The sequence below is a fragment of the Giraffa tippelskirchi genome, chromosome 5 (assembly GCF_054371585.1).
Source record: "Giraffa tippelskirchi isolate mGirTip1 chromosome 5, T2T-mGirTip1v1.2.pri, whole genome shotgun sequence".
Classification (NCBI taxonomy): domain Eukaryota; kingdom Metazoa; phylum Chordata; class Mammalia; order Artiodactyla; family Giraffidae; genus Giraffa; species Giraffa tippelskirchi.
In genome coordinates, this window is record NC_137279.1 from 75,912,195 (window position 1) to 75,939,853 (window position 27,659).

At 51.6% G+C, this 27,659-nt stretch overlaps 1 protein-coding gene and 1 long non-coding RNA gene across 2 annotated transcripts in view; one reads left to right on the forward strand and one right to left on the reverse strand.

Annotated features, from left to right (window-relative positions):
- The window catches only part of LRRN2 (leucine rich repeat neuronal 2), a 63,411-nt gene that overhangs the window by 21,154 nt on the left and 14,598 nt on the right, over nt 1–27,659 (forward strand). The window lies entirely within an intron of this gene.
- Nucleotides 6,145–9,264, reverse strand: LOC145504862 (uncharacterized). Its single transcript, XR_014052556.1, has 4 exons — nt 8,813–9,264; nt 8,331–8,530; nt 6,790–8,234; nt 6,145–6,386 (listed from the first exon to the last, which is right to left on the reverse strand). It is a non-coding gene; the product is annotated as an uncharacterized LOC145504862 (long non-coding RNA).

The window sequence follows — 27,659 nt, forward strand, 5'->3', positions numbered from 1 at the left end:
TATCCTGTAGGTACTATATACCCTATTTTTAGAAAAACATTTTGTCTTGAAATAAGTAGATTCACTGGAAGTGCAAAGAAGTGTACCAGGAATTCCTGAGTATGCTTCATCCAGCCTCCCCCAACATTAACATCTTATGTAGCTATACTTCAATATCAAAACCAGGAGACCAACACTGATGAAATTCACAGAGTTTATCCAGATTTCATTTGTGTATGTAGCTTTGTGTAACCACCACCACAATCAAGATACTTAACTGGACAGTCACAGGGCTCCCTGCTGCTACCTTCATAGCTACACACCCCCATCCCTAACGTCTGGCAACCTCTAATATGTCCCCCATCTCTAAGGTAGTGTTATTTCACAGATATTATATAAATGGGATCATACAGTCTATATCTTTTGCCATTGGCTTCTTTCCCAGCAGCACAGTTCCCTTGAGGTTCAGTCAGGTTGTTCCCTGTATCAGTGGTTGGCTCCTCTTTGTTGCTGAGTGGTGTTCCCTGATAGGGACGTGCTACAGTTTAACTACTCACCCACTGACGTATATTTGCGTTACTCCATTTTCAGGTGAGAAAACTCACTTGCCTAGGGTCACATAACTAGTAGCTGGCATTTAATAAGGGTTTAGTAATAGGCACCTAGTAGCTGTCTCTTGTACTAAGCTCAGCTGAGGGCACTTTGTGCTCTTCTGTTAGTTCCCAGCCTGGTGTCTTACACACAGTAGGTGTACAGTAATGTTTGCTGTGAGGATGTGGATGCAATTGCATCTGTGTTTACATAGGTAGCAATAACGTCTAACTTATCCCCGTGCCTACACATTTGCGAGAGAGACATTTGATAGCTTACATAACTGCACTTTCAGTTTTACTTGGAATATCAGAAAAGGAAAATTGGGGCAGTAAATATGATCACATACAGGGCTGGCATTTTATTGCCTAAAATGCCCAAAGCTGTTGGTTCCAAATTAATATATGCCATATTTGCATGGTATTTTGCATCTAATTTGCAGGTGGCTCATTTTAGCACAATGGAGAGAGGCCTGTCCAGCTCCTGCTTGTCACCCCCGCCCTCTCAGCTGCTCTAGGCAGGCTGTGCTGGTGAAGGCTGCACAGACCATGGTTGGGTCCTGAAAGTACCCACCCTAAGCCAAGAAGGCCACCATAGAAGGGGACCGGAGTTATTGTCCCTCAGCAGGGGCATCTGGAGGTTTAATTAAGGAGGATTTGTGGAGCGGTTGGAATCCTCAACCTCAGGTGTGGCACCAAAGTCCATTAAGTGACTATCAGGGCCCCATAGGTGGACCTGTCTCCATCTGGGTACCGTACCCAAGGGATGGACTCGCTCAAGCCCCTGTGCCATCCCTCTGTTGGGAGAGGAGAGGTGGCAAAAGAGCCAGTCCCAGTCTCCAGGATCAGTCAAGGCCTTACCAAGGGCACGTGTCAGAGAGTTAGATGACAAAGGCCAGCCCTACCCTCAAGGAACTGCTGATGGTGTTGAGCCAGCCTCACAGCAATGACTTAAACACCAAACTAAATGGTACAGGCCCCACACCAGTGACAGCTGGTGGAAAAGAGAGGCTGTTAACTGGAGAAAGTGTCCTAGAAGAGGTGCGGCCCGGTGGGTGCTGCCTCTCGGTGGTAGCTCTTCCTTGACTCAGAGGCTCAGGGAGGAAACACTAGAGAAGAGCAAGTGTGGGTCCGCTGTGAAGTTCACAGAGTCAGACCAAGACTGCAGAGTCATTGGGGACTTTCTGCAGGCCACTTGGGACTATGTCCTCAGACCCCCGGGAAAGCGTGACCACTCTCTTTGGTCAGGGCTTCTTCAAAGGAGCAGTTGGCTTGTCTCCCTCAAGAGCGTGGAGTGATGGGTAGAGAGGCAGAGTGGATGTTGGGAGGATGGCTCGTTAGGAGGCTCGGCTGACACTGGAGTAGAGGGTGTGGTGTGTCTAATTTGGGGCTAGTGTTCTAAGGACTTGGGTTGGAGTTTGGTAGCTTAGGGACTGAGTGGAGAGAAAAGATTACAGTGCTTGGTGGTCACCGGGGTGGTGCTGCCAGCGTGATGGCAGGGGCGGGGGGGGGGGGGGAGACCAGGGAGGGGCCAAGGAGGGCGGGGATGAGCCTGCAGGAGGCCGGTCCTAGACCAGGGGCGGGGCAGCGGGGGGTGGGGGGAGGTGAGAACCCGGAGCATGCAAGGCAGGGAGAGGGTTCCCCAGAGAAAGGGCTCCTCGCTGTGTGGATGATTCCGTCAGGGGCTCCCGGAGGCTGAAAGCAAAGAAAATGCTGCCAGGTTGAGAAGGATGCTGAGACTGGAAAGCAGCTCACGGGGCACTTTCTAAGCCTCTATTTAGGAGGAAGAGCAGACCAAAATGGCATTTTTATTGTTGGTTTTAAAGGTGGAGAGAGGGTTAGTGAAGGACTGAGTTTCCTGGAGGTGGGAAGGGATGAGGTTGGTGTTTAAAGAGAGAAAACCTCTCTCCTTAAGACGAAGAAGGAAGAGAAGATGGGCTGCTGAGCGAGACGGGGACAGAGGCCCAGCGCTGGGGGGCACAGGAGGTCGTGCCCAGCCTGTCAGTCCCACGGGTTGGCAGGGTCTCTTGTCAGGGGACAGGGAGCGGACAGGGAGAAGCAGGTCCGGGAAAGGGCGCTCAGAGTGTGCCAGGGTGGCAGTGAGTGGGCCCAGGGAGGCTGCCAGTGCAGGTCTGTTATGTGGCTGGTCTGTTGGCTGCTCTGCCTTCTTCCTGCAGTGCTTTGGGAGGAGAGAAATGAGGCGGGGTAGGGAAAATTGCTAATCTTTTCACTGAGGCTGGGTAGCATTGACACCAGTATCTTTACCTTACTTCCTGGGGTCTGGGCTCCTAGACTTTTCCAGAGACTTTCCCAGCCTGGCCTCCTTCTGCGAACAGCCCCGCCAGGTGGTCCATCCATCTGGCCTTGCCATCTGAGGAGTCTTCCACCTGTCAAAGGCTGAGGTCATTTCTTCTTGTCCTGACTTATCAGTGGATCTGGTTCTAAAAGAGTCCCATTTGCCCTCACTGGTCTCTGGGCCCTGTTTTCATTTTTCTCCCCTCCTTGGTCTTGCAACAGCAGCTAAGTAGCCTGCGAGAGGGTCAGGCGGGGAAGATGAATGCCGGCCTGTGGGGGCTGCATCCTGCCTCTCCGTTAGGGAGTCATGGAAGGTGGGAAGCAAAGAATGGATAATCCAAGGAAATACCAACAGACACAGCAAGCACCCTGTAGGATAATCCAAACAGCATTTCCACTTGTGCTCGGAGAGTGATGACGTGAGTGCACTGACTTGCTGGTCTGATTAGGTCTGACTTGGAGAGCACTGGTCGCCTTGCCTAGTGGAGAGGCAGCAGTGAGTAGACAAGGATTGCTGGGGAGAAGCCATCCAGTGAATAATCCCCAAGTGCACGCAAAAGCAGGATGGAGGGTCCATGAAGGCCGCCTCCCGGACGGCCATCAGAGCAGTCCAGATCCTACAGGGCACCCCAAGACACAGTACTCCACACATATTGTGTGTTGACCCCCAATGGCCAGGTTAACTAGGGAGAATGCCTACACTTTACTCTCTCCCTCGAGATAGGAACAAAGAAAAAAGGAGAAAAAAAAAAGCAAACAAGTTTTTCCCGAGCTTAACCCTAACCCCCCTCATTGCACTTTCCTCCCTGATCCCGACCCCAGACCTTGGAGATGTCATGTTTGGTCACCATCCTTCAAGCTCTAGTGCTTCTGGAGGCCCAGGACCCAGTGCTGTGCCGCCAGAGGACCCAGGCCTGTTCCCCTGCCCATCACAGCTCCTGGGGACACGCATTTGCTGTGTGCAGATTGCCAGAGTCCAGGCACACTCCAGATGAAATTGGCCAATTTTAGCTACAAATGAAAAGACAAATGAGATGGAAATTACACAGAACAAGCCTACTCCTCATCAATAGGTATCAGTCCTGACACAAGGAATTGTGCAGCCTGTTCAGGCCCTTCCCTTCCGCTTAGGTCCGCAGGGCTCTCCTGTGCTGAGAACACCAGCTCCTTCGCTCCCAGCCCAGCAGAGGGGTGGTCTGAGAGGCTTCAAGAGGAAGCCAGCCAGGGTGTGAGTGTGTGTGAGATGGTGGTGGGGTGAGGGGTACAGGTAGGAGAAACAAAGCAGATACCGAAATAGCACCATGCAGAAAGAAGAGTTCATTATTCCAAAAAGGAAAAAAAAATTTTTTTTTTAGTATCTGTGTGCCCAGCCCCGTGCTAAGTGTTCACACTGTAAAGGTAGAGAGCCCTATGGGGCTCCCAGCCTAGGGGACATAAAGAGAGAAAGCGAGATGATGGGTCAGAGACAGCAAGTGCAAGAGGACATGTCTGGCAAAGGGAGGAGACACTGGAAGGAAGCAGCAGGGATGGACAGGAGAGCGGGGGTCAGCTCACACAGCGGGGGCAGAGCAGTCCGAGCTCCACAGCCAGCCAAGGCTGTTTCAAGACCCGGGATGTCCTGGAGCCTTAGGTACAAAGCAGGGAGGGAGGACTGGGAGGAGGCCTGTCCCTGGACCAGGAAGGGGCAGCCAGGAGGAGAGCTTACCAGTGGCTTTACAGACAGCAGCTAATTGGTTCCAGGTGAAGTGTCAAGGAGTAGGGGTGACAAGGGAGTAAGCACACCAATCTAGTGGATGAGGAAGACTAACAAGCAAAATGTCTGAAGGATAGTTCACTTGCTCTTTGTGAAGAGGAGTCAAAGACCCAGGAGTTCTCAATTCCTGGATTGAGGGACCTTACACATTTTCTGAGCTGAGGGAGTTGCAGAGAGGCGGGGAATGCAAATTTTTTTCTTATGAATGTAAGCTAAATATAGCTTTTGTAATAATAATAACAGTAGCAGACACTTGTAAAGCACTTACCAGGAGCCAGGCTGTTGTAAGCACTTAACCGTATTAGTTCATTCGCATAGTAAGTATGCTGGGGTCTGGGGTTCAAAGCCAAACACATGTAACTTAAAAGCCATCCATTTCCTTTCCTCCTCCCCACTCTGAAAGTTGATTAAGAACTGGTGGCTGCAGAAAGGACTCTGAGCCAACTCTCCCTTGTTTGGGTTAGCACGAAGCAGAAGTGCTGGGGGGCTGGATTTGGGAGCAGTTACAGGAGGCCTTGGATGATCTGATCTTGGTGGGTCAGACAGACTCGCCCTCTGCCTCTGCATTCTCTGAGCTGAAGTGCTTCAAACCAGGCCCCTTGCTAGGGTGGGGCTTGGTGCTCGTGGAGAGAGATCCAGCAGACACCCTGAAGGGTGAGACTGGCTGTTAGGGTGAGTATGGCCAGTTCTCCAGGAACTGCTCTCTGCCTGTTACCAGAGGCAGAATCGATGTGCATCCCACCACTGTGAATATCTTTAAGCCTGATTGTCACCAGGGAACAAGTTTCTATAATGACAGAGCTACACTAGACCCTTGACATTCTCAAGAGAGACATCATAGCCCATCATGAATCAATGGATTAAAAACTACCCTATAATTTTCCCCACAAAACATAGTAACGTATGGCTGAGAAATGTAATGAGGATAGCTAGTGAGGGCAAAGTTACCTAACTCTCAGCTTGCCAGGAGGATTCCCTGAATCAGACTCAACAGCCTGCAAGTCAACACCATGCACTATTTCATGTCAGATGTGGGCTGGTGGTTGCAGTGTAAGCCACTTTATGATAAACTTGAGAATGCCAAGTGTCTACTGCTTTTCAAACAGTAGATAGCATAGAGGGGCTGTGATGGAACAGGGTAGACTGAAGTCATCCATGTTTCTCTCTGCTGCCGCATGTAAACAAGAATAGAGAGGGGTGCAAGCCCACAGGGCAAGGGACAGGAGACCAAAGTGAATCAGTGATATCTGTGCAGCTTTGGAAGTTGAGAAGCTAACTGACTTGGCTTGATGGAGAAAGTAGAACCTAGACATCCCCAACGGAGAGGCCAATGAGAAATGGACAGATTCCTGCCATTGAACCACAGATAGGCTCAGAAATCAGTGACATCTGATGATAGGATAAGGAGTAGGGCCAGAAGCAGAAGAGTGATTCTTCACCCATTTCACCACCTAGTAGCATCCTGGAGAGAACTTTATTCTCCAGGGAGACCGAACCCAAGAAGTGCTGGCTTGACACAGGTACAAGCATGGTTGGAGATGAAGCAATTTATTGAAAAATGGGCATTTGCTGAATGTTTGCAAGCCAAATGGGGAGATCCCCTTGCCCTGTTCTTCCTGTTGGCTCTAGGAGTGCTGGTGACTGGGCAAATAGTGACATTTGGGGGACTCCATTGAAACCTCCCTTGATGAGATCCACACATGCACACAGAGCTTCCAGTCAGCTTCCAGATGCCTCACTCATAAATACGAGCCATTGGCCAAGCACCACTAGATTTTTAAGGAAGGCGTCCAAAATAAAAAAGCATTAGTCAAAATAAACATAAAACAAACTGAAGACAGTAAACATATGCAGGGAGCAAAAGAAAACGTAAACACCACCACCATCACAATTGAAATCCTCAGAGAAATAAGGGAGGATTTTTTATGCCCAAAGAACAAGGATCCTTTAAAAAAAGAATTAAGATATAATTCACTTTAAATTATAAATTGGTCCTTTAAAAATGAACAGTTTCATGGGTTTTAGTGGTATCCACAAGGTCAGATCACCACTATGTAATTATGAAACGTTTTCATCATCCCCAAAGAAACCCCACATCTGTAAGCAATCACTCATTCTTTCTTCCCCAGCCCCTGGCAGCCACTAATCTACTGCCTGTCTCCATCTGTTTACCTGTTCTGGACATTTCATAAGTGGAATCAAGCAATATGCAGCTTTTGTGTCTGGCTTCTTTTGCTTAGCGTAATGTTTTCAAGGTTCATCCATATTGTGGCATCATCAGTCACTTCTTTTTATGGCAGGATAATATTGCATGTGTGGCTATTTCACATTTTATTTATCCATGTATTGGTTGATGGACATTTGGGTGATTTGCAGTCAGTGAAAATGCAAAGAACAAGAATGAACTCTTATAAACTTAAAATATATTCCATATTTCTTAAAGGAAAATGATTACATACTTTCCAGATCACAAATCCATTAGGTGGCCAGCACAATTAGTGACAAAAGGCCCTCACAAAGATACACTTTAAAATTTCAAAATATCGGTGATAAAATGAAGATTCTACAAGTGGAGATTCTACAAGCATTAGGATAACAGCAGACTTCTCAACAGAACCCTGGCTGCCAGTAGATAATGGAAAGATTCTTCTGAACATAGGAGGGACGGTTTTTAAAATCTGAAATTATATTTCAGTCAACCCAGCAATTAATTATGGAGATTAAGACATTTTCAAGCATGCCAATTGTTAAGAAACTCACCTCTTGTTCAAAAAAGTAACTTGACAGTATGCCCCACCAAAACAAGAAAGATGACGTGAAAACCAGGCAGAAGAACAAGCAGTAAGAATATTTACTACCATAGGAAAAACCCTGAAAGGACTGGCACCAAAATATTAGTATCAGTTAGTTGGAATTGGGAGGTGGAAAAGGAGATTATTTAAACCTTCTCCATGTGTTTTTCTCACTTTTCAATAACAATGCTATATCGCACCTACAGGACTGCCTATGTGTCGTCTCATGCTGAGAGCTAAAGGTAGGAGCGAGGTGCAGAGGGCAGAGACGAGTCCCTCTGGTGGCTCTCCCCTCCATTACTCCCACTGCAGTGCCCCTGTGACACGTTGCAGCCTCTGGGGCTGTATTGGACTTGCGTCTGTCTGTCTGTCTGTCTGCTCTGCTAGGCTGAGAACTTCCCCAGAGAAGAGCTGGCTCTTGTCCATCGTGCATACTCCTAGTGCCCCCAGAGAGCAGCACAGAATCAGAGCTTGAATGAATCTATGGAACAAGAAAGGGAGGAGGAAAACAGAAAAATAGGAAAGAACAAGAATTCCTACCAAATGTAGACCATAAAGTGAATGAGACCTGGGAGTAGGGACGCTGTCAGAGTTTTACAGATCTACTGGCCTGGAAATGAGAGAAGTTGACTAGAGGTCAAGGAAGATAGTCAGCCCTGGGCTTCCTCCCCCCGGGGCCAGTGGAGTCAACGCCTGGAGTAATAATTCCCCAAACAGAACTGCACCGTTGAGAGGGACCAGAGGTCAGGTAGCTTTTATCTTACAGATCATATTCAGAAGCCAGGATCCGGCCCGGGGCCCTGCTCTGGGCCTCGGTTTCTTCCCCTGAAAAGCCAGGAAGCAAAATGAGGTGACTGAGGTGAGCTCTGACCAACTGAGGCTCTTAGAACACGCATCCCAGGAGGCTGAGGACCAACTCACCTTACTCAGGTGTGGAGGCTGCCCAGGCAGACGTCTCCATGTGAGGGTAGAGGGTGGGTAAAGGCTCCGCCTCCCAGCCAGCTCCTTCCCTCTGTGGAGGCAACTTCTGAGATAGGTGCGGTGCTGGACCATGTGGGGCCAGGTCTTTCCCCCCCAGGAGGCAGACGCTGGCCTGGGACAGCAGGTGTGGACCCAGCCGCCTGCATCAGAATCACCTGCTTAGAAGTGAGTTCAACCTGCAGGTTTCTGGACTCCACCCCTGGGCTTGCACGATCAGGGGTGCAAGTTACATGTTAACAAGCACTCCAACCGATTCCTGGGTGCACTCTGATTTGAGAAATGGGTTCAGGGGGCTGGGATTAGGGTTGGGAGGTTCAGTGCTCATAATCGAAATAGCTACCATTTATCCCGTACCTACTCCACGTAGGGGCACTCTCTGACATCTCATCTTTACAACCACCAGCCCGCAAAGTAGGTATTACCCTAATTGTGCAGAAGAGAAAACTGAGACCCAGACCGATTAACTTGGCAGACATCACACAGCTAATTAGACAAAGAGCCGGAATTTTGGCTGAGGTCCTTCTTCGCTGTCCTCCAGTGTTTGGAGGAAATCCGCCGCACCGGGCGGGGACTGGGGTCGTGTAAAGGCGGGGCTGCCCTCTCCGCGCGTCCTCTTCTCTCTCTTCTCAGGCTTCCTTCAGGCAGGGGGTGAAGCCATCCGCGACCTCTGTCTTCCCTTCTTCCCAGTCTCTCATTGTCTCGCTAATTAAAGACGCCTCAAAGAATTCCCATGCTGTGAGCCGCTGGGGGAGCGGCGGCGGACCCCTGGTCCCCTGGCGCAAGGAGACCCCTGGGCCTGGCGGGGGCCAGCTGGGAAAAGCGGCAGGCAGAGTAGGGGCGAGGGCAGCCGCCCAGGAGAGGACTGGGCCGGCCCGCCGCCGGAAGGGGGTGTTCCGGAAGGAGCCCGCGCACCCTCCGGGCTGGCCCCGCCTCGGCTAGACTTGCTCCGCCCCCATCCTGAGTGAGTGTCCCCCCGGCGTGCGTCACTCCCCCCGGGGACGCGTTCAGGGGCGACTCACCAGAAAGCCCCACCTCAGAGCCTTCGCCTGCTGGCTCCTCTGCCTTCCAGTGCCCAACCGTTTGGTTTGCTCGGGACTGAGGGCTTTGGGGATTCTGGACTTTAAAGCTGGGAACCGGGGACAAATTGGTCATCGTCCTCTGCTTACCTCTCCTCATTCGGGTCAGGGTCCACTAGTCCTTCCTCAGAGAGAGGTCTTCCCAGACCCCAGCATACAGAACCACCAAGTCACTATCCTGTCACTCTGTTTTCTTCGTGAATTGGTTTTCTATTTCCCCTGGAACAGTTAAGTTCAGTTGCTCAGTCTTGTCCGACTCTTTGCGACCCCATGAATCGCAGCACGCCAGGCCTCCCTGTCCATCACCAGCTCCCGGAGTCTACCCAAACCCATGTCCATTGAGTCGGTGACGCCATCCAACCATCTCATCCTCTGTCGTCCCCTTCTCCTCCTGCCCTCAATCTTTCCCAGCATCAGGGTCTTTTTCAATGAGTCAACTCTTCGTATGAGGTGGCCAAAGTATTGGAGTTTCAGCTTCAACATCAGTCCTTCCAATGAACACCCAGGACTGAGCTCCTTTAGGATGGACTGGTTGGATCTCCTTGCAGTCCAAGGGACTCTCAAGAGTCTTCTCCAACACCACAGTTCAAAAGCATCAATTCTTCGGCGCTCAGCTTTCTTCACCATCCAACTCTCACATCCATACATGACCACTGGAAAAACCATAGCCTTGACTAGATGGAGCTTTGTTGGCAAAGTAACGTCTCTGCTTTTTAATATGCTATCTAGGTTGGTCATAACCTTCCTTCCAAGGAGTAAGCGTCTTTTAATTTCATGGCTGCAGGCACCATCTGCAGTGATTTTGGAGCCCCCAAAAATAAAGTCTGACACTGTTTCCACTGTTTCCCCATCTATTTGCCATGAAGTGATGGGACCAGATGCCATGATCTTAGTTTTCTGAATGTTGAGCTTTAAGCCAACTTTTTCAGTCTCCTCTTTCACTTTCATGAAGAGGCTCTTTAGTTCTTTACTTTCTGCCATAAGGGTGGTGTTATCTGCATATCTGAGGTTATTGATATTTCTCCCGGCAATCTTGATTCCAGCTTGTGCTTCCTCCAGCCCAGCGTTTCTCATGATGTACTCTGCCTATAAGTTAAATAAGCAGGGTGACAATATACAGCTCTTGGAACAAACCACTCCAAATTTAGTGGCTTAAAGCAACATGCATATGTTGCCTCACAGCATGTAGGTCAGCAGTCTATCTGGGTTGGTTCTCCTGGTTTCTCTGCTTCAGGTTTCAAAAGGCCGAAATCAAGCTGTCAGCCAGGCTGGACTCCTCCTCTGGAGGCTCTTGGGAGAACCCACCTTTGAACTTAGGCTGATGGCAAGTGGAGCCCAGTTCCTTGCGGGCGTGGGACTGACATCCCTTCTTTTGTGCTGGCTGTCAGCCTCCAGAGGCTGCTCTTCAGCCCTGGGTGTAGCCCCTGTGCCTCAGAACTAGCAACAGGACCCCAAGTCCCTGCGTGCCTGGACTCCCCTTCTGCTTCAGCTGGACAAAGCTCCTGCATTTAGGGACTCATGTGACTAGGTGAGCCTCACATAGTAATCCAGGTCACTGCCCCTTAGAGTCCACAGCCATAGTTACATCTGCACTGTCCCTTTTGCTGTGTAAAAGGTAACAGATTCAACAGATTTCAAGATTGTCAGAGGGCCATCCTGCTTACCACGTGCCTTCAGAGCCCTTGTCACTAGCAGGTGTCTTATTTGCGTAGGTATTTATTCTCCGTTTATTGTCTGTCCCTCTCTTCCCCATGCAAGTGCCACACAAGCGGGACGGCATCTGTATCGTTTTCTGCAGTGTCCCTGGCCCTTTCTAGTGCTTGACACGCGGTAGGCATAGCACACAGTTTGTTCGATGAGTGTTATGGTGATTACTGGACGCCCGGTGGAAAGGGCAACTTCTGCAAATCGCACGAGGCTTCTCAGAGCCGGCCCCCCACAGAGCAGATGGCAGGAGGTCAGGCAGGGAGACACCCGTGGCTCAAGCGCCCCTCCTGCCAACCAGGCTGGCAGCCCTTGGCACTGACTTCTGACCAGCCCAGCCTCTCTGCCAGTGTCCCCCACCTCCTCCCGGAGCCCCCAGATCCTCAGTCTCTCCCTGCCTGAGGACCCCAAAGGGCAGAATCCTGAGGCTAGCTGGCAGCCCCAGGGGTGGTGAAGACTGCAGGCCGGCCCAGGAGGAGTCAGGGACTGCTGCCTGGCTGGGTTCAAAGCCAATCCACCTGGGACTTCCAACAATTAATTTCCCCCATCTGCACAACGATCAGCTTCTGAGGGAAAACAATTAGCCCACTATAAATTGTAATTGTCATCTCATTCCTGACTTTAATTTGGACTAATGAGGGCTAAGTGATTCTTGCTCCCTTCGCCTTGCTGTCCCAGGCCCTGGGCCCTCACTTGCCAGCGGGCAGTTAACCCTTGGCTGTCCGCCTTGGACCAAAGACTTAGGGCCATTTGGTGGCTGGCCGAGGCCGAGGTTGGGCCGAACAGAGGCTGGCCGGAAGGAGAAAGGAAGAGAGTGCCTCTGGCCCATAGGGAAGCTGCCTGTTTACACGGCTCCTAGACAATCAGAGTTTTATTGAACAGAATTGACTGCTGGCTCGCTCCTCTGACACAGCCAGTTACCTCTGGCGCACGGTCTCTGGGGACCCCGCATCCAGGAGCCCTTCCCTCCCGCAGGCCGGGTGCTCCTGCCCACCGTCTCCGCTCTCCTGAGCTGAAGCTGTGTTTCTCCACAGCCAGAAGAGTCACGGGGTTGGTGTGAGCGACTTTGCATCATTTAGTTCAACCCTGCTCCTACTGCACAAACCAAGGCCCGGAGCAGGCAGGGACTTGCTCAAGGTCACACAATGGTCTGGCCTCAGGAGGAGCACGCACCACCATGCTGCTTACTGCTTACTTGTCTCTCGTCTCCTCGGGCGCTTCCTTGTTCTCTTGCCCCTGGCTTGCCCCCGACACAATGCCTGGCATCCTCACAGATGCAGGAAATGAGGCTCATGCAAAGTCCTGAGTCCACCAAGCCCCTCACCCCGTTTGGCTGGCTTGATTCGTTCATTCACACTCATTCATCTGTCAGTGTCATTGTGTGCTGGGAACCACTTAGATGCTTGAGCACAAAGACAAACAAGACCCTTCCCTGCCCTCAAGGACCTCACAGCCTCGTGGTTCTCGTGTGTGGAGCCGTTCGGCCCCAGATCCCCAGCCTCTGATGGATCAGTCTTCAGTGAGAACCAACTGCATCCCTGACCGTCAGCAGGCGAGGGAGCAGACTCTGGTTCCAGGCCTCCACCTCTGCTGCGGAGCCACCCTGAGCTCACTTGTCACTGCTGCCTGAGGAGTTAGGTGTGGAATCAGGAATTTGGATCCCTCATCCTGGCTTTGCCACTGGCTCTCTCTGTGGCCTTCCGCAAATCCTCTCCTCCCTCCTGAAGCCAAGGCGCTGGGCTCTGGTGCCTCCACGGCGGCCTTTGGAGACTTGGCAGGGCTGCCGCCCACCACTGGGAGCCAATGAGGCTGGTGGGAGGCCCTGGGCTCCTCAGGAGCAGCCTGGCTCCAGGCTGCCACCACCCTTGGTAGCCTGAGCCCACAAGCCCCCATTCCTGGCAGATAAAATGGGGTGGGCAGTACGAGGCCTGCAGGTGAAGGTCTGCGCTACAGCGGGCAGGCGTGGAGCCCCTTAAGTGACTGCTGGCACCACAGGAGAGGAAGCAGGCACTGCTGGTGTGCCCTGCTGGGAGCCCCACATCTGAGTGCCATCCTTCAGTTTGATGGGGGCACTGACTCCTGGGGAGGTGGAAACCCCGCGGACCTGGGAGCCGGGAGAGAGGGATCTCTCAGAGCCTCCGCTTCCAGGGTTCCATGGTGCTAGGCACGTTGTCAGCTGAGCTTTATCCCCCGTAATATCCCCTGAGGGCAGCCTTGAGGGAGGCCACGGCTTCATCTGGGCCCTGCCCTGGCCCCTCCATCACCTCCTCCTGAGGGAGACACAGGCGACTACCCCTCTGCTGCATTCTCTTTGCGTGCTGCTCATGGTCTGCCCACACCTGGGCCAGCCAGCCCCAGCCCTGGGTCGTTTCTGCTCCTGCCCCTCTGGGCTTGGCTGGGCCACTGGCCTGGGGCCTCCTCTCCCTCCCCGGGCCTGTGAGGGAAAGGCATGGGAAGGTCAGGACCCCTTCTGCTCTGAGGGTGCTTGTCCCTGAGGACGAGAAACCAGATGCCCCAGCATGGCTGGTTCCTCACCCAAGACATTCCCCTGCTGCTACGGCATGGCCCATTCCCCAGGTGCCTGGGAACTGTCTCTGACATGCAGCTGCACTGCTGCGAGAAGAGGGTGCAGCCACCCCAGCCTTCCCTTCCCCTTGCGATGCATACCTGGTCCTTCACTTATGCTTGAACCTCCCCTGCTCGCCTGCTGATGGGGCCGATGCAGCCTGCTCCAGGCTGAGGCTAGGGAGGGTGCTCCCCAACCCGGAAGTCTTAGGCTGACCCTGACTGGGATCTCCATCAGTGCTTATCAAAGACCACCTCCAGAGTGTGTTCAGCACGCAGGTTCCTGGGTCTCACCTCCAGAGAGTGTGATTCCAGAAGTCTGGTTGTGTATAGGAATCCGCAGGATTAATAAGTACCCTGAACCTGATTCTGGTTTAAGAGGCCCGTGGACCACCCCCTGTGAAAGGTTCTTGATCTAGATATGTAAGAAGAGCTCTCTCCTGTTCTTTAAGACCTTGGAGCTCAGGGTCAGAGAGAGAAACCATCGGCCCCCAGCCAGACTTGGTCAGGGCTCTGGAGTATTGGCTCACCCGAGGTCTTCAGATTGCTGTCAGCACCCTCTTCCTGCCTTGGTGCCCCTGGGGAGGTGGGCGCCTCAGCAGAGCAGAGGGGCTGGCTGTGGGCAGCATCTTGGAGCTGGCCCAGCTCTGTAAGAAGGGTATTTACTTCCCAAGGGACTAGGTGATGCTCTGATGCTCCCTCACCTTCTTTAGATGCACTTTGAATTCCCCACTTGGGCTCACGAGGCGATCACAGCCCAGGCTTCACATGCCGGTGATGTGGGGGCTTCAGCACGGTGCCCCCAGTCCGGATCCCAGCCCAGAGTGGTGGTGTCTGCCACAAAGCGCAAGCACATCAAGCCACCCTAGGAAGTCAGGAGCATCACCACGGCACCTCCCTCCCACTACTGTTGCTTGCCCCTCTCAAAGACAGGGAGGAAACAGGTGCCCCGAAGTTAGGTAATTCATATTATGGGTCACAGAGCTTTGGGGCACACTCAGAAGTCATCTGCCCTCCCTTCATTTTACACTGAGAAAACCAAGGTGCCAAGGGGTAACATTTTCCCAGATTCTCACAGAGGGCCAATGGAAAAGTTAAGCCTACAGCTAGTTAGTGATGAGGTTAGGAGAGTGTTCAGTCCTGGCTCCTAGGAATAGGAAGGGGAAGCCTTGAGGAAGTGGTAGAGGTAGGATTTGGACCTATATTTTTCTAAACTGCAGTCTGTGCTATTGCTACTCAATAGAAATCTAATATAAATCACACTTTATATATGGAGTAGCCACATGAAGGGCTTCCCAGGTGACTTGGTGGTAAAGAACCTGCCTGCCAATGCAGGAGACACAGGTTTGATCCCTGGGTCAGGAAGATCCTCTGGAGAAGCAAATGGCAACCCACTCCAGTATTCTTGCCTGGGAAATCCCATGGACAGAGAAGCCTGGAGGGCTACAGTCCATGGGGTTGCAAAAGAGTTGGACACAACTTAACAACTGAACAGCAACAGCCACATTAAAAATGCAAAAAGAAACAGGTGACGCTAATAGCATATTATTTAACCCAGTGTATCGCCCCAGATTATCATTTCAACATGTAATGAGCATAACAAATTTACTAGTACTTTCATTCTTTTTGCACATTAAACCTATGTAAGCTGGCGTAAACGGAAGTGTACTGCACTTCTCAGTCTGGACTGGCCACGTTTCACATGTTCAGTGGCCACGGGGGCTGCCATGTTGGGCAGTGCAGGCCTAGGTTTTTGCAGCTGCTCCTTTCTGCTGCATCGCCCAGTGACTCAGCATAGAAGTCAGAGCCATCTCCTGGCCTCTGCTGCCCTGACTTCCTGCTGTTCCCAGGGGCCCTTCTCTTCCTTTGGGCTCTTACAGGATTGTGTTCTTCCTTCCCTCTCACCTGCCCATCTTCCCGTCCACCTCTCTCATCCCCCTCTCTCTCCTTAGCTCTCTCCTGGAGGACTTGTTGTCAGACAAGAAACCTTTAAATAGGTGAGACAAAGGTGACAAATGTCCCTCATTTACATTCAGGTTCTATCTGGCTTTTTTGGCCCTGTTGAATGACACTTCTATCAAAACATCTCATTTGGAAATGTCAGTGTGGTTTTTGATAAGTCATCAGTCACCGTGATGGCGACCGACAGACGGGAAACAGTGTGCTGGTATCTAATACACTGCGGAACCGCTCTTTTGCAATTGCATAGTATTTTATTTATTCAACGTGGCATGAAATCTCTCTTGAAGGAAAGAAGCGATTAACCCTGCCACACCAGGCCCCTCAAGGTCTTCTTTTCTCCTTAACTTGCCAGCCTCGCTTTTGCCTCCTTGCGCCTTTTCCACCTGGAGTCAGGATCTTGCGGTCACCACAGGCTCCATGACACCTCCCCTCAAGCGGGAGGCAAGCCAGCCGCCTTCCTGGCACCTGAACAGGAGCTGTGAAAACTGCCCAGCTGCTGCAGGGCCCTGGCTCTGAATCCAGGTGCTAGGGCTGCCCATGAAGTTCATTCACCTGGACCTGAAACTGTTCCCGTGTGCAAGGAAAGCTGGCATTCTCTGCAGTCACTGTTCACTCCGGTGTGGTTGCTGGTCCTCCTCCATCTCCCCCACCTCTACGTCCCACCCTTCCTCAACTCCTGCAGAGTCCTCGCGGGACTGTGCCCCCAGCCAGGCACTAACCAGGTGCTTACAGTCCTGGTTTCCTGTCAATTTCAACAGAAACAAGTAGAATTTTGAAAAGGAGCATTAAACAGTTAAGAAAAATGATAGTGCACATGCAAAAAAAACCCACAGGAGTCTCAAGATTTTCCAAATCACGTGTTTCTGATAGAAAATAAGGGTACTGAAATCTGAGATGGGCTGGTTCCGTCCAAGCAGCTGGCCCCCGGCTCCTTCCCTTCATTTCACCCTTGTGTGAAGTCCGCCTCTCCTGTCACCCTGAAGGGCTTCCTCCCCCTCCCCACACTTCCTCCCCAGCCTTTTGGGACTGAGACTTTGGCCAAGTAGTACAAGTAGCCAAACATGGGATAGAAAGAGTGTGGGCTGAAGCCCCTGGGTTGTTCATCGCTGTGCTGAGAGAGCCATTCCCCACCGGTACTTGGAGATGGGGACAGCTGCTCAGAGGCTCTCCTTGTGACCCTGAATCCAGTGTGAAATCCCCTGACCCACATCCAGACATGTGGGAGGAAAGGTTGTCCAGACCTTCCTCCATCCATTCTCTCTTCATTGGTGATGAAGGGGAAATATCACACAGGCACACAAGTGCATGCACACAGTCTTTCTTTGTGAGCCTTTCCCCATTCCTCTTCCCTCTGGGTGCTGTGTTATGATTTCTGCAGAAGACAGCATCTTGGAAAGAGAAGAGCTCTTGCTCTAGAGTGGGATCATCTTGGCTCTGGTTTCAGCTCTGTGCAGCTTCTTGCCTCGCTCTGGGCCAGTGAGTCACCTCTGAGCCTCAGTGTCCTCACCTGTGAAGTGAGTGGAGGATGCCAGCCTCTCAGGGCTTGCCCTAACACTGCCAGTGTTCCTGATGGTTAGTTCTCTGCTTCCTCCTGATGTAGGTGCAAGGTAGAGAAGGGTCTGTAGTGATTGGCAGGAACCCTGTGCCCTGGCCCTGTGGCTTGAAATAGGCACGTGCAGATCTGCCTTCTAATTGTCACCTGCTACTCATCTAGTCTAGACACAGGGTTAGACCTATCCCATCAGGGCCCCAGCTAGCCACCTTTTCCTGTTAAGGGCAACCTCACTGCCAGGCATGGGCAGTCACACCACTTGTTCTTTTACCCCCAGCCCACATTTATTGAGCATCAATCATGTGCCAACCCCTGTGTGAGGTGAAGGGGAAGCCTGGGCAGAGCAGGCCCAGCCCCTGCTCTGGAGAAACTCCCCCGGGAGGCAGCCACCCCATGGCTGCTGCTGCTCAGCTGGGGTTGGTGCTGGGGGAGCAAGAGGAGGAAGGGCGAGAGGAGGAAGGGCAGGGATTCTCACAAAGGAGGTGACAATTGAGCTGACCCCAGAAAATAATTAAGAGTTTCCCAAGCAGCGAATGGAAGGGCATTCCAGAACAAGTTAAAAGGCCTGCAGGCACAGAAGGGAACATCCAGTTCCTATTCAGCTCAGGAAATGAGAAGAGGAGAGGAGGCCCTGCAGAGGGGTTGGGGATGGGGGGTGCTGGGGCTGCTGCTCCAGCAGCCAGGGGTCTGCCATTTGGTCAAGGAGAGCCGGTGGCATCACAAGGAGAGAGGTGAGGCAGAGGGACTGAATGACCCAGATGGAGCACCCAGAGGAGAGGAGGACCCCAGGGACGCATGAAGGATTGGGAGATTTGGCAATGTGGGCAGAAGTAGCTCCTGGCCCATTCACATGTTACCAAAAAGCCATTCTCCCCTGGGGCTCCTTTTCTCTGATACTGCACTAGTGAAGCAGGAGGCTGTAGGTGTGCATGTGATACCCATGTCTGCTGGGATAAAGAACTCATTTGTTGAACTCCTGCTGTGCGCCAGCACTGTGCCACACTTTTTGTCAGTATTACTTCATTCCATTCAGTTCAATTGCTCAGTCAAGTCTGACTCTTTACGACCCCATGGACTGCAGGCTTCCCTGTCCATCACCAACTCCCGGAGCTTGCTCAAACTCATGTCCATCGAGTCGGTGATGCCATCCAACCATCTCATCCTCTGTCATCCTCTTCTCCTTCCTTCAATCTTTCCCAGCATCAGGGCCTTTTCCAACGGGTCAGCTCTTCGCATCAGGTGGCCAAATTATTGGAGCTTCAGCTTCAGCATCAGTCCTTCCAATGGATATACAGGACTGATTTCCTTTAGGATGGACTGGTTTGATCTCCTTGCAGTCCAAGGGACTCTCAAGAGTTCCCAAACATCACAGTTCAAAAGCATCAATTCTTTGGCACTCAGCCTTGTTATGGTCCAACTCACATCTATACATGCCTACTGGAGAAACCATAGCTTTGACTAGATGGTTGGATGGCAACACTGACTCAATGGACATGAGTTTAGGCAAGTTCTGGGAGATGGTGAAGGACAGGAAAGCCTGGCGTGCTGCAGTCCATGAGGTCGCAAAGTGTCAGACATGACTAAGCGACTGAACAACAACAACAACCTCATTGAATCCTCAATAACCCTATGAGACATTATTCCCATTTTACAGATATAGGAATTGACACTCAGAGAAGTTAAGTAATTTGTTCAAGGTCACACAGCTAGGAAGAAGCAGAAGTAGGATTTGAACTCAAGTCTTTCCTATTCTGAAGGCTGTGTTCTCTCCACACTGCTGCATAAAGCATTTGGTCCCCCGCTTCCTGAGCCTGTTCTTCATCTAGCCCCTGGGGTTCTGGAGGGATTCATATGACTTTGATGCTGCCTTTTGTCATTAGAAGGCTGTCACTGGGGTGACAGAGAACAGCAGATACGGAGCTGTACAGCAGGAAAAAGGTGACAAGGAAGGCACTTCATCCCTGCCGCTCAATTGGAGGCGGCCACAGCGCTGCCTGGGGAAAGCCTCTGTGTCATGGTTGTGTTCATGCTGTGTCCCCAGAGTTGTCCTAGCCTGTTCTTTGAGCTGGTGGAATCCAGGCCTCAAAATCCACTGCTGGTTTCTGAAAGATGAAGAGAATTTTATGGAAAGGGGCCAGTCCATCCTCTTCAGAACTGACCAAGGAATAGAGCAGTGGTCCTTAACATTTGGGGCCATAGACCCCACTCAGGGATTTCTGGACCTTCTCTCCAGAGAAACATGCTCATATGCTCACATTCGGGCACGCGCACACGTACACACACACACACACACACACACACACACACACACACACACACACACGATTTCGGGTATTTTCCAGGCTCTTCAGTCAGTCCACACACACACACACACACACACACACACACACACACACACACACACACACACACACGATTTCGGGTATTTTCCAGGCTCTTCAGTCAGTACACACACACACACACACACACACACACACACACACACACACACACACACACACACACACACACACACACACACACACACACACACACACACACACACACACACACGATTTCGGGTATTTTCCAGGCTCTTCAGTCCAGTGGTGGACTAGAGATTAAGCAGGCTTTCTCTCTGGAGATGTGGGGGACATGTTTATGATAAACACAGTTGCTGACTGTGTTTACCCTTCTGACCCTTTCCTCACCCTATGACTCCTGGAGGAAGCAAAGGAAATGTAACTCAAATCCAGTCATTGCTTTTCAAGAGTGTCTTTGGGGCGGTGAAGCCACAGGCCGCTTGAGAGTTCTGGCTTCTCTCTATTTAAATTGCCAAGGCCCTTCATGTCTGTGAGGGCGTGGGTGGGCTGCCTGGGCAGTTGGGAGTGGGCTCTGTGTCTAAAAGTCTGTCAGGATTGCCGCCCTCGGAACCTCGGGGACTCCCCTTGCCCTGAATTCACTGAAGACTGCTCTGGAGGAGACGGCCGTTGCTGCAAGGCTCCAAGGACCTCCTCCTGCCTCTCGGCCACCTCTGAAAGTTCCTCTCCCTCCCTGGCAGGAAGCACGTGCACTTGTAATAGAGCTGCCTAATCACTTGTTTAAACTAGACATTTGATGTGTAATGACTCCTGGCTGGGACCAGAAAAAGCCATCAGCCTTTCTCTGCAGGGACCAGACCTGCCAATGTGGCTCCATTGGCTGGAGGAGCGGGGGCCGCCCTCCTTAAGGCAGCAGCCCCTGTGTTAGGAGCCAGAGAGGGGGTCACCTTTCAAGGTTGGGCAAAGACAGCTGACACCCCACTCCCTTCCTCACCTGCTCTCCTCCTCCTGGGCACAGGGTGAGCCCAGAATGGGAAGGGGTGAGAATGCGGGTGGCGGAACGCCAGGGGTCATTTCCCAGCTCTGTCAGTGACCCTGAGAGGGCAGCTTCTGGAACAGTCAGCCTCCTGTGCACCTGACCTGCCGCCCAGCTGGAGGAGACAGGAAATCTGGCAGGACCTAAGGCTTCCCAGGCTCAGGGGTATGACTGGAAAGCCAACAGATTTGCTATTTGCCCAGAGTTTTGAGATCTGGGGAGAGAGATGCTAGAGAAATATAAGCCACAGCTGTGTTAATTATTATTATTTTTATCATTATTACAGAGGAGAATGTTCCCCTGTTAATTCCCTGGGAAAATGAGCTGGCACCACTCAGGCCTTGAGCCCAGGAGAGCAAGCAGTGGTAAAAACAAAAACAAAAACGTAGCCTCTGTATCTGCTCCCCTCCGAGCTGGTTCACCTGGCCAGCTCTCCGCCTCTCCCCCACACATATACGCACACACACAGACACACACGCGCCCTCACATGTGTGCAGCCCAAACTGCTCCAGCAGAAGGGAGGGTGCATAGCCCCTGGAGCGCTTGTTCTTATGTCAGTGGGAGAAAGCTGGCCAGGCCAGAGCAGAACCATGTGAGAGTTGGGGAGAAGCCCCTGCTTCTGTTATTCTGGAGGTTTTGGTCGAGGAGCACTGAACACTTGCGGCCTGGCACGTGGTGTGGTGAGGAGTCAGGGCTCAGCATCACACGGGCTGGATGTTTGTCGGGGCTTCTGCATAGGCCAGCCATGGGGCCTGGGCAGCTGCTTCCCTTCTCTGAGCCCTCATTTCCGCTTCAGCGCGTATACCTGCCACTCTTGGAGGGCGGTTCACGTGGCTTAGATAAGAGAGAAACTTTGGCAAAGGCCCAGGAGAGAGTAAGTGTTCAGTAAATTGTACCTGCTAAAATTCAGAGCAGATGTTCTTATGCCATTTAAAAGTGAGAAGCATCTGGGGTTCAGGGAAGAGGTCCCCTAGTTGTTACATGGTGGAGCTGCTGTTTCTTCTGGAGATTTCTGTGGGGGCAGTGTGGACCTGGGCCTCCATCCAGTGGGCCCGTTGGCCTCCCACTGCAGCCAGCTCTGTCATCCCTGGACTGTGCTCATACATGGCCACCCCTCTGGGGACTTCTTCAAGGGCTGACCTGGACAGCAGCTGCAGCCTCGTCTCTGCCAGGTGGGGCGAGGGTGTGGAGACAGAGGAGACCCCCAGCCAGACGGCAGCATCAGGGGCTGGTGGGGCAGGGAGAGGAGTGATGGATGATCTGCAAGGTGGGAGAGGGGCAAGGAGAGAGGGCAGCGGTGAGGAAAGAGGCAGAGGCTGGGAGAAGGTGAGCCGCACTGGCTCCTGAGGAGCCCATGGCCGGGCTGTGGCTCCATTTGCTCAGACAGCTGGATGCCCCTTCCAAGAGGAGCTTCCTGTTGGTAATAATAAAACACCCTTAAGCTTGGTGGCAAATCTGGCCACTAAATTTACCTCTCAAATATGTGATTGTGAATTTGTGGCACATGAATTATATCTGAAAACCATTATTTATATATAATTATGTAATAATTATATATACTGCATATACATATATACACACATGCATATGCATATACTTGCATATAGGTGTGTCGGTAATCACTCAGTCATGTCCGACTCTTGCAACCCTTTGGACTGTAGCCCTCCAGGCTCCTTTGTACATGGAATTCTCCAGGCAAGAATACTGGAGTGGGCTGCCATGCCCTTTTCCAGGGGATCTTCCCAATCCAGGAATCGAACCCACGTCTCCCGTGTCTCCTGCATTGCAGGTGGATTCTTTACCCACCAAGCCATTGGGGAAGCCCTACATGCATATATATATAAGTTTATGAATATATAAAATGGGGTTGTTAAGACCACTGGTTCTTGCCCCTTCCTAGTTGTATGATCTTGGACAAGAAGCTTAACTTCTTTTAGCCTCAGTTCTCTCATCTGCACAATGGGGATAATATAATGGTTGTTCTGAGGATTTAAAGAGGTAATGAGAGACAAGTCCCTGGCAGAGAAAAAGTCCTTAGTGAAATTGTTTTCCATCTGTTTTAGTTGGACAAGGTGTAGACCATTGCCCCTTGTTTAGGATTGAGGAAAGTGAGCCCAAGAGGACTGTCTACGGGCCTGGAGGGCAGGCGCCGGTGGAGCGCTGATTGTTTGCAGAGTGAAAGGTGTTTTGCCCCTTCCTGGGAAGGGCATAGCTCTGGGAGGCTGAGGAGGGCGGCCCTGTGGCCCCAGAGCCAACTGGATCTACAGTGGACTGAGGGCCCCCCAGAGCTGCCAGGGCAGGCTTCTCACACCGGAGGGACCCTCACAAGTGAGGAGCTGAGCGAGCTGCTGGGGGTGGGTGGCCACAAGGTGGGGTCCTTGGTGGGCATGCAAGCCCCAGACACCCTCCTCCAGCTGGGGGCAGGGGCCTAGGTGGGCTCCCACTTGGGGCAGATAAGCTGAGATGCAGTTTCTTAGCAAGTCATGCCTTTTTAACCCCAATCGCTCTCTCATCAAGAAGTTCTTCCCCACATCCAGCCTTGGCATCCTGTGGCCTTTCACCTGCTTTCCTGACCTTTTTTGGTTCTTAACAGAGATGGGCTTGGCTTCAGGTGCCACCAGCCAGCTTCCCGCAGGCAGCCAGGAAGGCGGGTTGAACCCCCTGAATGTGTCAACCTGCATGTGACCTTTCGTGAGGCACATTCACATATTCCTGGCATGGTGGGTCAGAAGGCCAGGGTCCTGGAGAATCCCCATTCCCACCCTGGCTTCACCCTGGAATTATTTTCCTAGCTGGGCACCTGGAGTGGAACCCGTTCTGAAGTCTGAAACCAGAAAACACCACCAGCCTCAGGAGCTAACAGGGAGAAGGAAATGGCAACCCCCTGCAGTATTCCTGTCTGGAGAACTCCATGGACAGAGGGGCCTGGTGGGCTACCGTCAGTCCGTAGGGTCGCAAAGAGTTGGACATGACTGAGCAGCTAACACTGTAGTACTGTTAGGAGTGTTGTGGACCCTGGCCTCTGCGGGCAGCCTGTCTGGGCTTGCTTCTCCGCTGCAGACTACTTATAAGATCCTTGGCAAGCTTTGTAACATTTTTAAGCCCCGGTTTCCTTATCTATAGCGGGGGGATGCCAGCAGTTCCTACTCCGAGGGCTTGGGGCGATTCCATGAGATCCCGTGTGGGAAGCCGTGTGCTGGGTGCCATGTAGGCGCCACGGCTGAGGTTGGAGGCCTGGCCCTGCGGTCCCGCCCTCTGAATGGCGATGCGCACGGTCAGTGCTGGCCCCACCGCGCAGACTGCGGCCGGCAGGCTCTGTGCCGGGGCCTGGCGCTTGGGCCCAGGGGGACAGGCAGTCACAGTCGGAGTCCCCTACGCTCAGTGAATGCATTCATGAAGCAGAGGGGGGGGCAGAAAAAAGCAAAGAAGAGAAAAGAAACGCCAGCAGATTCTCTGTCCTCCCCCAGCTCTGCAGCTCCTGGGGGAACTGAGCTGCATAATACAATGGGATTTAATAAAATGCCTTTAACTCACAAAGTTTGTCTGCCGCCAGCTCCTTAATTAAATTGCCTAACGCTGCTTTGCGATGGCAGCACAGACTCCTGTGTTTAAAGAGGGTGGTGTTGCCATGGCGTTCTCCCGGCAGGGCAGGCCGGCCTTGAGGAGCATACAGATGAGGTGCGGGCCTGGGCCTGGCCCTGCCCGCAGCCCCCACCGCACCACGCACACACAGCAGACACACACCAGACACAGACACACACACACCAGACAGACACACACACACACCAGACACACACACACCAGACACACACACACCGGACACACACACACAGCGGACACACACACACCAGACACACACACACATCAGACACAACAGACACACACACACACACACCAGACACACACACACACACACACCAGACACACACACACACACACACCAGACACACACACACATCAGACACGCACACACCAGACACACACACACACACACACCGGACACACACACACCAGACACACACACACACCAGACACACACACACACACTGGACACACACACGCACCGGACACACACACACACACACAACCAGACACACACACACCAGACACATACAACCTATACACACACCAGACACACACCAGACACACACACACACTGGACACACACACGCACCGGACACACACACACACACAACCAGACACACACACACCAGACACATACAACCTATACACACACCAGACACACACCAGACACACACACACACCAGACACATACACATACTACAAGCCTGGCCCCTGCCCACAGTGTCCGCCCCACCACACACACACTACAGTATACCCTGGTTTTCCTGGGAAAGGATTTAATCCCTGCTGAGAACGCTAGCCGAGGCTTTAGAAAGGGGAGACCTGGGAACACTGAGCAGAACAGAGCTGGCCTGCTGCTGTGTGTGTCTCGGGGCAGCCCCTCGAGGCCTGAGCAGCCAGTAGCTCCCCAGCCACCCGCTCCTACAGGCAGCCGGCTCCATTGCCCCTGGCGCCCCACCCAAATACTCTTGCTGTGTGTGCCGAGACCCAAGGAGGGTCGGGGAACGCTGGTCGAGGGTCGTTAGTTTGATGAGAAAAGGGGTAAGGATGTTTTCTCACACATGGGGGGTAGAGGAAAGAGAAGCTCACTTGCTTATGGAGTTTTCCTTTAGATGCAGTGTTTCTCAGTAAAACCAGTTGGGTATTTTTCCCCTATACTTTATTATGAAAAATTTTAAATATTGTATCACAGCAAGGTTGACGGAATTTAACAGTGAGCAGTCATGTACCCGCTACCTGGATTCTACCGTTAACCTTGGATGAGACTTGCTTTATCACATCTCCTCCCATCCATCAATCCATCTTATTTTTCCTACATTTTAAAGTAAATTGCAGATATTAGTACATTTTCCCTAAATGCTTCAACAACCATGGAGTTCAACTTTATTTTAGAGATTTGTTTTTTATGTAAAGTTTACATGCAAATAAATTCTGGGGAGTTTTCATTCCATGCCTGCATTGTACCCCCAGAGATTGGTTTAACTGGTCTGGAGTGATATGCAGACATGAGTATATTTTAAAAGATCCTCATATGACTCTCTGGTGCAGCCGGAGCTGAAAAACATAGATAACAGGAGGCAAAGAGTTATCATTTTTATTTCCCCCAAGGAGAATGCGAAGCTCTGGTTGCCTGTCCCACTTACACTTCCAGCCCCACTTCCCTTCCCCTGGTACCCTGTGTTTGCATCACATGTCCATATTCATGCTTCTTTTAGGATGTACATGTGAATCCACTCATGCTCATGTTGGCCTTATAGGGTCTCTTCATCTATATTTCCCAGTGGCAAAATCCATATCTGTTTCAGATAGTGTACAAGTCACAGAGATGAACCTGAAGAAATCTTAGGATGATCAGGGTACTTATGATGACCAGGATTGAGGCAGCGGATGCAGGGATGATGATGCTAGTGAAAGGTGTTCACAGTGATGTGTGATGATGACAATGAGTGAGGGGGTCCTGTAATCACAGCTGAGGACAAGGACAACAACAGGGTGGTGATACTGATGGAGACAGTGTGCTGCAGGTGGGGTGACCACCAGCATGGTGTAAATCTCAGATGACTGCCTTGTGGTGGTGATTATCATGTGGTGCTGCTAATGTTTCCCTTCCTGTGAGGGCATGCAAACAGATGCTCACTCACCACACTGATATCCATCTGGGAAGAATATTGGTCGTCATATGGCAGGAAGGTTGGTCCCGCTGTTTGAGAATCCCACTGCTGCAAAGTGCAGCTCCTTCCAAAATGCTGAGAGGTCACCTGAGAGCCGTGTCCCCCTGGAGCCCCGGAAGAGGCCTGACAGGGCAGCAGCAGCCCCGCGTTTGGCCCCCCTGTTTCATTGCACTTTAACAAGACACAGCTCTAGCGTTAAGTACGAGTGGATCATTAGGAACATTTATTTAAGTTGACCAGCTCTGTGCCAGCTGGACTTGGGATGCCAGCCATCTCATGATCGATGGAGATTTTATTTGCTGCCTGCGTGGTTTCCTGTTCCTTTCGTGCCCTGTAAGCTTGAGTGAGGACAGAGGAAAAGGGCTCGGGTTCCTCCCTGAGGCAATAGGGGGCAAATTGGTGCAAAGCCCAGCACTCCTGTCTCTCACCACAGTACTTAGCTGGCCCCCCCCCGCATTATCCTGAGCTGCTGGGATGAGAATGAAGCACCTCTTAGGATGCTAAGGTGTACTACTTTAAATATATACATATATATCAAGTATATATCAACATATATGTGTGTAAAAATTGATTTAGAGAAATATCTTAATGTTGTCCAACCCTTTCATCTTACAGATAAGAAAACTAGGGCCAAGTGGGCAACAAATAAAATCCCTGTTTAGGACAACAATAAAAATCCCTTTCATGTATATAATATTTCTAATGCAGCAAAGACACCTCACACCTGTGATCTGATTGGATTTTTAAACCAGCCCTGTGAGCTGGCAAGGACCTTCCTGCCTGTTTGACAGATGGCTCCTGAGTCATTCCCAGATTTCTTCCACTAGCAGTTAAGCCTAGGTGGTATATCACAGCTCATAGCATATTTCACACTCATGTTTTCATTAGATCTAAGCCAGATCTCTGGACAAAAGACAGAAGGCACTAGTCTTATCCCCATTTTTCGGAAGTGAAAGCAGACGCTCATGGAAATTAAGCATTTTGCCAAGCTTGTACAGTTAGTAAGTGGTAGAGTGACAACCAGAATCTAGGATCCCAGCATCAGTTTGCTGGGGCTGTCATATCAAAGTACTACAAAGTAGACTGGATGGCTTAAACAAGAGTAACTTAATCGCCTCAGGTTCTGGAGGCTAGAAATCTGAAATCAGCATGTTGGCAGGGCGGCAGGGGCGCAGTCTTCCTGCAGCCTGGAGGGGAGGCTCTTTCCCAGCCCCTGGTGCTGTCTTCGGCGGCTCACAGCTGCAGTGCTTCAATTGCGTTCTTCATCATCTCATTGAATTCTCCCTGTGTCTCCCTATCTGTGTCCAAGTTTACCTCT